A 6596-nucleotide genomic window follows, 5' to 3' on the forward strand; every position below is an offset into this window, starting at 1 on the left:
AAATATAACACTATTACTTTAATAAATAATTAATATAATTTATAATATTTTATTTCACTAAAATATACCAATATTAATATTTTTATTAATAAATTATAAAAATATTTAATAATAATAAATTATTTTAATATTTTAAATAATAATATTAAGTTTTATGATAAATAATATTATTTATTATATTTAATATTTGTAATAAATAATTTAAAAAAAACTCTTCAACTAGTGGAAAAAAGGTTTAAATAACATATTCCAAACATCATAAAACGTTTTTCAGATATTTTCTAGAAATGTAATTCATTTTCCAGAAATATAATTCATTTCCAGAAATGTAATTCATTTTCTAGAATTCAAATTCCAGTAATTCATTTTCCGGAAAACCAATTACAGCCAAACATAAAAACCCGTAGTTTAAGTTGATATAGAAATGAATGCTTTTACAATATTATCAGTAAAAATATGTATAATTTTATTCAAATAACATAAAGCTAAATACAATAAGAATATCACAACAAAAGAATGTTTAAAAATAATAATCTAAATAAAGACATATAAGATTAGTCCTAACCTAACCGACATAAAAAGGATATTACTTTTTGAATTCAATTATATTTATATTATGTATTTTCATTCTTTATTCATCCATTGTAAGGTATGATAATTGATGTTATAAAACTAAATAGAAATGTATATTTGAAATAAGAAGAAAAGAGAAAGTCTATTCGCCTTTAACATAAATTACTATTCACTTAATATTAAAATGTAATGTTTATATAATTGTATAATTAAATTTTAAGATAAAATATAAAAATACATAGGGGTGTTTAAAAAATACCCGACCCGATTAAAAAATATTGTGTATTTATTTTGAAAATACCCGACCCGTTAATTTTTTCGGGTCGGGTCCGGATCACAAAATGTTACTTAACTTGGTACCCATTGACTCGATACTTGATTTATTATATATATATATTATTTTATATTAAATGTCTATTTATAATTTTCAAATTATTTCACTCTAACATTCTAAATTCCTAATTTTTTTAATTTTGTTGTCATAACATTCTAAATTTTTAATTTCTTAAATTATTTCACATTAACATTCTAAATTATTTTTTCAAAATATTTATTTTAACTTTGAAACACTTGAAATTTAATTATATTTTTTATTTTATTATTTAATAATTTTTTCCAATTGTGTAATTTGAATTTTTGAATTTTATGTGTGAATTATATATTATAGAACTTTAAAATATTTATTTTAAATTCGAAACACTTTATTTTCGGATCACGGGTATCTGGTTCATAATTTAAAGAAAAAAATAAAAAATTATGAACTGGACACCCGTGACCCGAAAATACGGGTATCCGACTTATGAGTACCTAGTTATCATGGGTCGGACACGGGCCTACATTTTAGTTCCCAAAAAATTTCAGGTACCTTCTATTTCGGATACCCAAAAAACCAAGTATCCGGTTTTGAACACCCCTACAAATACATATAATATATGTTGGATGAAAATTTTCGAAGACCATGATCAAGAACACAAAGAGCCCAAAACATTGTGTGTTGAGCAATCCAATAGGAAAGGCCGAAGAATCAAAAAACAACCAATGGTATTTTTTGGCCCAATAGGCAATTAGTTTAATCAATTAGCCCAATAAAACATATAAAACTTTATTTAGGGATCTACAACATTTGTTATAATGACTTGAAACTCGTCACATCGAGATAATAAAATATAATAAAAATTTGAATAATATTTTTATTAGAATTCGTCATATCGATGTGACGAGTTTCACGAACACAATAAAAAATATTATATATCCCGAAATAAACTTCTATTTGCCCTATTTTTCTAAATAATTTATCAATTTGCCCTATTGAGAAAAAAAAAAAAAACTAAGACATTCTCCAAACATAACTCAGATCTTTATGGATCCTTAACCCAACAATGATGTGGTATTACCATTTTAATACTATCAAGTATCAACCAACTTAAATGGCGACGGTTTCGCAGCGTTGAGGGTTAAAGATTAAATTATGATGATATATAAAATTGAAGGTTAATTCTTTTATCACGTTAATTTTATTAATTGTGATGTCATTTATCATTAGATATTTTTATAAAAATCAACTTATTATTTTTTTAAAATTAAATAATTAATTTATAATAGAAAATCTCGATAAAAATAGGAAAATTTTGTCGTACGTCAACCTAATTTAAGACTAAAGAACGACAAAGAATGGATGCAACAAAAAATGTTATAAAAATATAATATTATTTTGGCCCAACTTAAAATGTTATACCAAAATTTCTAACATTTTCAATTGAACCAAAAATATTATCTTCGTAACATTTTCGGTGAATAAGTAAATATTTTAGGTTGCGTCTAGCAAAAAAATATTACGCTTTTTATAACATTTTAGGTTGCGTCTATTCCATGACGTTCCTTAACTTTAAATTAGATTGTTATTCCTTAGACCCTCCCATAAGGATTAGTTGAGAGCGCATATCGCACACCGAAACACACTACTAATGTGACACATCAATGCATACCACTAACTAAATTGTCGTTAAAAAATATAAAAAATATAATGATCTATCCACAATTAATCCTTCATTATTATTTAATTTAAATTTTAATAGTAATATAATTATATTATATATTTTTTTATTAAAAATTATAATTATTTTAAGAATTTTACTTATTTAGGATTAGAACACTTAACTTATTTAAGTTTGCATAATCATTCTAGCAATACCCATCAAAACCAACCGACGACGATCTTATTTATCACCGAAAATTCGTGTTCCTCAACATAAATTTCCGCCGTCAAGAAGAAATTGATCTTTCTCTTCACGAAAAGTCGCCCAACTGGACATTGACTAAGGTGTATGGCTTGGGAAACTCTCTGTTATTGAGTAGAGTCTTCGTTGAAACCAGCCGAAAAACCAGCAACAATTCGGAGTCAAACATGATTACTATTTTCTATACGCTTAAATACTTTTCTCATAAATAACATGTTTGAGTTGGACTTCTGATTATCCATTTATTGTTCAGGCTATAGGGAAACAGGTCCAATGTATAAGGAGTACATTCCATTGGTACATGTTTCCATGAAAATTTAGCTCAAGAAATGATGAGTTTTTCCCATCCCATACACCTTAGTCCATGTCCATCATGTGACTTGTCGGAGAAGATGAAGAAGCGCAACTGTATATTGAAGAACGTGATTTTCGGACGATAAATAGGGTCACTGACTCATTGATGATTAGTTGGATGGTAGGATGATTTTATGAATTCAAATAATTTAATGTTCTAACCCTAAACAAATAAATAATAAAATAATTACAATTTTTAATAAAAATATAATTTAATTATATTCTTAATAAAATTAAAATTATATGATAAAAAAATTAATTGTAGATAAGTCATTATATTTTTCATATTTATTTAATAAGGATAATTTAGTTAGTGATGTGCATCAATATATAATATTAGTGGTGTGTTTCGATATTCAACGTAATCTTTAGAATTTCCCCCTCTTAAAATATTATACAATCAAAAGATCTATATAATTTACCCTACTTTTTAGCAATATTTTACGCTAAATTTTAACCAAACCAAAACTTAACTTAAGAAAAAGACACCGTCCAACTTTGTCAATCATTTGCGCGGGAATTGATGTTACTTCAAAACTTAAATCAAAAATATGTTACATCTATAGTAATAATAATAAGGGTAAACTGTATGAATAGTCACTTATGTATTTGGTTTGACTAATTTTAGTCATCAGTTTAAAAATTAAATGCATTTGGTCTATTGTGTTATCAATCTGTTCGATTTTAGTCATTTAATCGTGTTCCAAAATCAAACAACTCTAGTTTTCCAGTCACCTGGAAACACATACTTTGTCCAAATCCACCTGCTTCCATACCCAGAAACGACCTTGAATCTGAATTGCAAGGCTCCATTCGAAAATTTGTTTGTATCCCAAACAACCCCATAGTTCCTATTCATAGAGTTCCAGCTCGAAGAAGACCCGACTCAAGCTACATCAATGGCTACAATCTCTGTCTGACTGCCTTGGTACAATAGTTTAAGTTGTAGGTAATATGGTTTCTGGCTTCATTCCTCGACTCTTCACAAGGTATCATTTTGTATTCGCGATCGACGTCCATAATCCCAACTTTTAGAATGCCTTAAGCCTTGCCCTTGTTAGCCATGGTCATAAACTATGAAAGCTTTGCTGACAAAGTCGGTTCAATTATCGTAATTACGATCAATTAACGTCACTTTTCTTCCTTTACCATTGCACTGATTTAAATTCTTACATCTTATCTGCAAAAAGATTCATGTTAAAAATATTCAAAACTATCATTTCCACTATAATAATTAATAAATAATGAAAATCAACACTAATACAAACCTAAAAGCATGAGCCAAAACCAGCTCCATTTTTGAAGAGAGGAGAACCAACCACTACTTGCGAGGAATTCATTGCCAAGGCTTAGTGCCAATGATCCATATCTGCAAGCTCCGGCTACATACATCAAACCCACAAAACGAATGCTATCCACCAAATAATTCAGAAAATTATGATCTGGATATTAATGAAGATTGAATCGAGAAAACTAATTACATGAAAGTGCCTCGACCGAGGACACAAAAGTAGCCTTCGATTGATGCACGCATCGATCACAATCCGTGACAGAAGAAAGGAGAAGGAACAGAAACCAAATAAAGTGAGCCATTTTTTCGTTGTTTTTGTTGAGTAGAGAAATGTTAAGTGAATATAGCAAAGATAGATAGGGTTTTTGATTATGGGTTTATTTAACATAAAGATTAGTATGAGCAACTGTTAAGCATTCCAAGCTTATCAAACTTATCTTGATATTCACTCTATCATTCAATGTTCTATGTGAGTTAAAACACAAAATGAATTCACCTATAAAAACGTTAAAATATAGAATTGGAATGACACCTAATCATTCAAACACACCAACTACAATCACCGTATGTTTCAGATCACCATACTAATCTTGTAAGCTTGACTCTCCTCTCATATTAAGAGTTCCCATGATCGAACACATGTCCAAAATAGAATCAAATACACAATTCATCAATCACACATTAGTAACATAATATATCAATTTACAAATAAACATGAAAACCTTAATCTTTAAGGTGTTGGGCTTTGATGCTCCAAAGCCCTAAAAGCATAGAAAATTACCATGGTGAAAAGGAAAAGTTGAAGACAAGTAAGATATTTTCTCTCTCTCCCTTGCGGTTCACGTGAAAAGCAATCCAAATTTGGTAATAAATACCAAATTTTCTCTATAAAAAAATGTTATAAAATCTCATTTCATGACACCTAGGTGATGAATCACCAACTCCATGATTTTGGAAAACTAAAGCTTTGACCCTTTAATAAAAACATGCACATAAAAGGGTTTCCAAACTTTACTCACATTCCAAATTTAAAAATATTTATTCAAAAACTTGATTTGAAAAAAAATAATAAAAATTTCCGGATCATCAAAATCGAAAAATTACTAGACTGATTTTTGTAGTGTTGCAAATCTTCCCCTTAAAAAATTTTATCATCGAACTTTCCAAATGGTAGGACTGGATTTAATATCACACATCTTAATCAAAAGAAATTCATTTTTAGAAGCTCTATGATTATCGAGTTAAGATCTAAATATGTTCTTATCAAACTTAGGTCGAACCGAAGAAGAAATATCTGAAAGATTCTTACAAGGAATGAATGTGTGAAATGTACGAGAAGAATCTGAACAATACTTACGTAGTTTAGTAACATGAACTAAAACTTAGATTTAATTGCATTCATAAGAGAGAGCTAGCTGATAGACTACATGATCAATCATTGAGAGTTGAACCTTCTTTAATCAAAGACAACTTTTAACTAATCATGACTTGAAGAAATTTCCATTTCGCTACTCAAGAGTTCCGGGCTTAATATCTGGTTTTCTCTTAATTCAGATTAACATAGATGTATTAACCCTAATATGAAATCAACTTCAAACAAGGTCATTTGAAAATGAAACTCGATTAGAGGCTGAGATTTCTCTCTTAGTGCCTTAACATCAGTTGCGCAAGATCTGAGCGTGTCTTTCCTAAACTACTGAAAGTGGCCTGAATTGAATTCATAATTAAAAAAGAATTAGAGATTACCTATTAAAGAAGTTACCTAAGTAACTCCTTATGATTGACCTTTTGTCTGAGGGTGGGAAATCGTGCAAAGATTCTCTTGCGCTCTTAAAACTTCTAAGAGAGACTTTCAGAAATAAGACATGAATCATGAATTTAGATCAGATTTAATAGACTTAGGTACACTCGAAAGTCTCGTTACTTCTTCAATGTACAAATCATCCAGCTTTGAAAGATTGGAATCGATATAGATTGGAGTAGTCCTGAAGTTTAGCTAGGTTGGGATCGAAACATGAATTAAATGAACTTAAGGTGTTTAGGGTGTTATCGTTGCCTCACAAAATAATTACAGAAAAGATTCATTAATAATAACAAAGAGAACGTCAGTTTCCTCGAAGTTAAGATTTCAAAAGTTGAAC

At 28.7% G+C, this 6596-nt stretch overlaps 1 pseudogene; it reads right to left on the reverse strand.

The window, feature by feature from the left end:
- Positions 1 to 3873: 3873 nt before the first annotated feature.
- LOC120216532 lies at positions 3874 to 4782 on the reverse strand (annotated as a pseudogene).
- Positions 4783 to 6596: the final 1814 nt, after the last annotated feature.

This window comes from Hibiscus syriacus, unplaced genomic scaffold (assembly GCF_006381635.1).
Source record: "Hibiscus syriacus cultivar Baekdansim isolate YM2019G1 unplaced genomic scaffold, ASM638163v2 tig00110160_pilon, whole genome shotgun sequence".
Classification (NCBI taxonomy): domain Eukaryota; kingdom Viridiplantae; phylum Streptophyta; class Magnoliopsida; order Malvales; family Malvaceae; genus Hibiscus; species Hibiscus syriacus.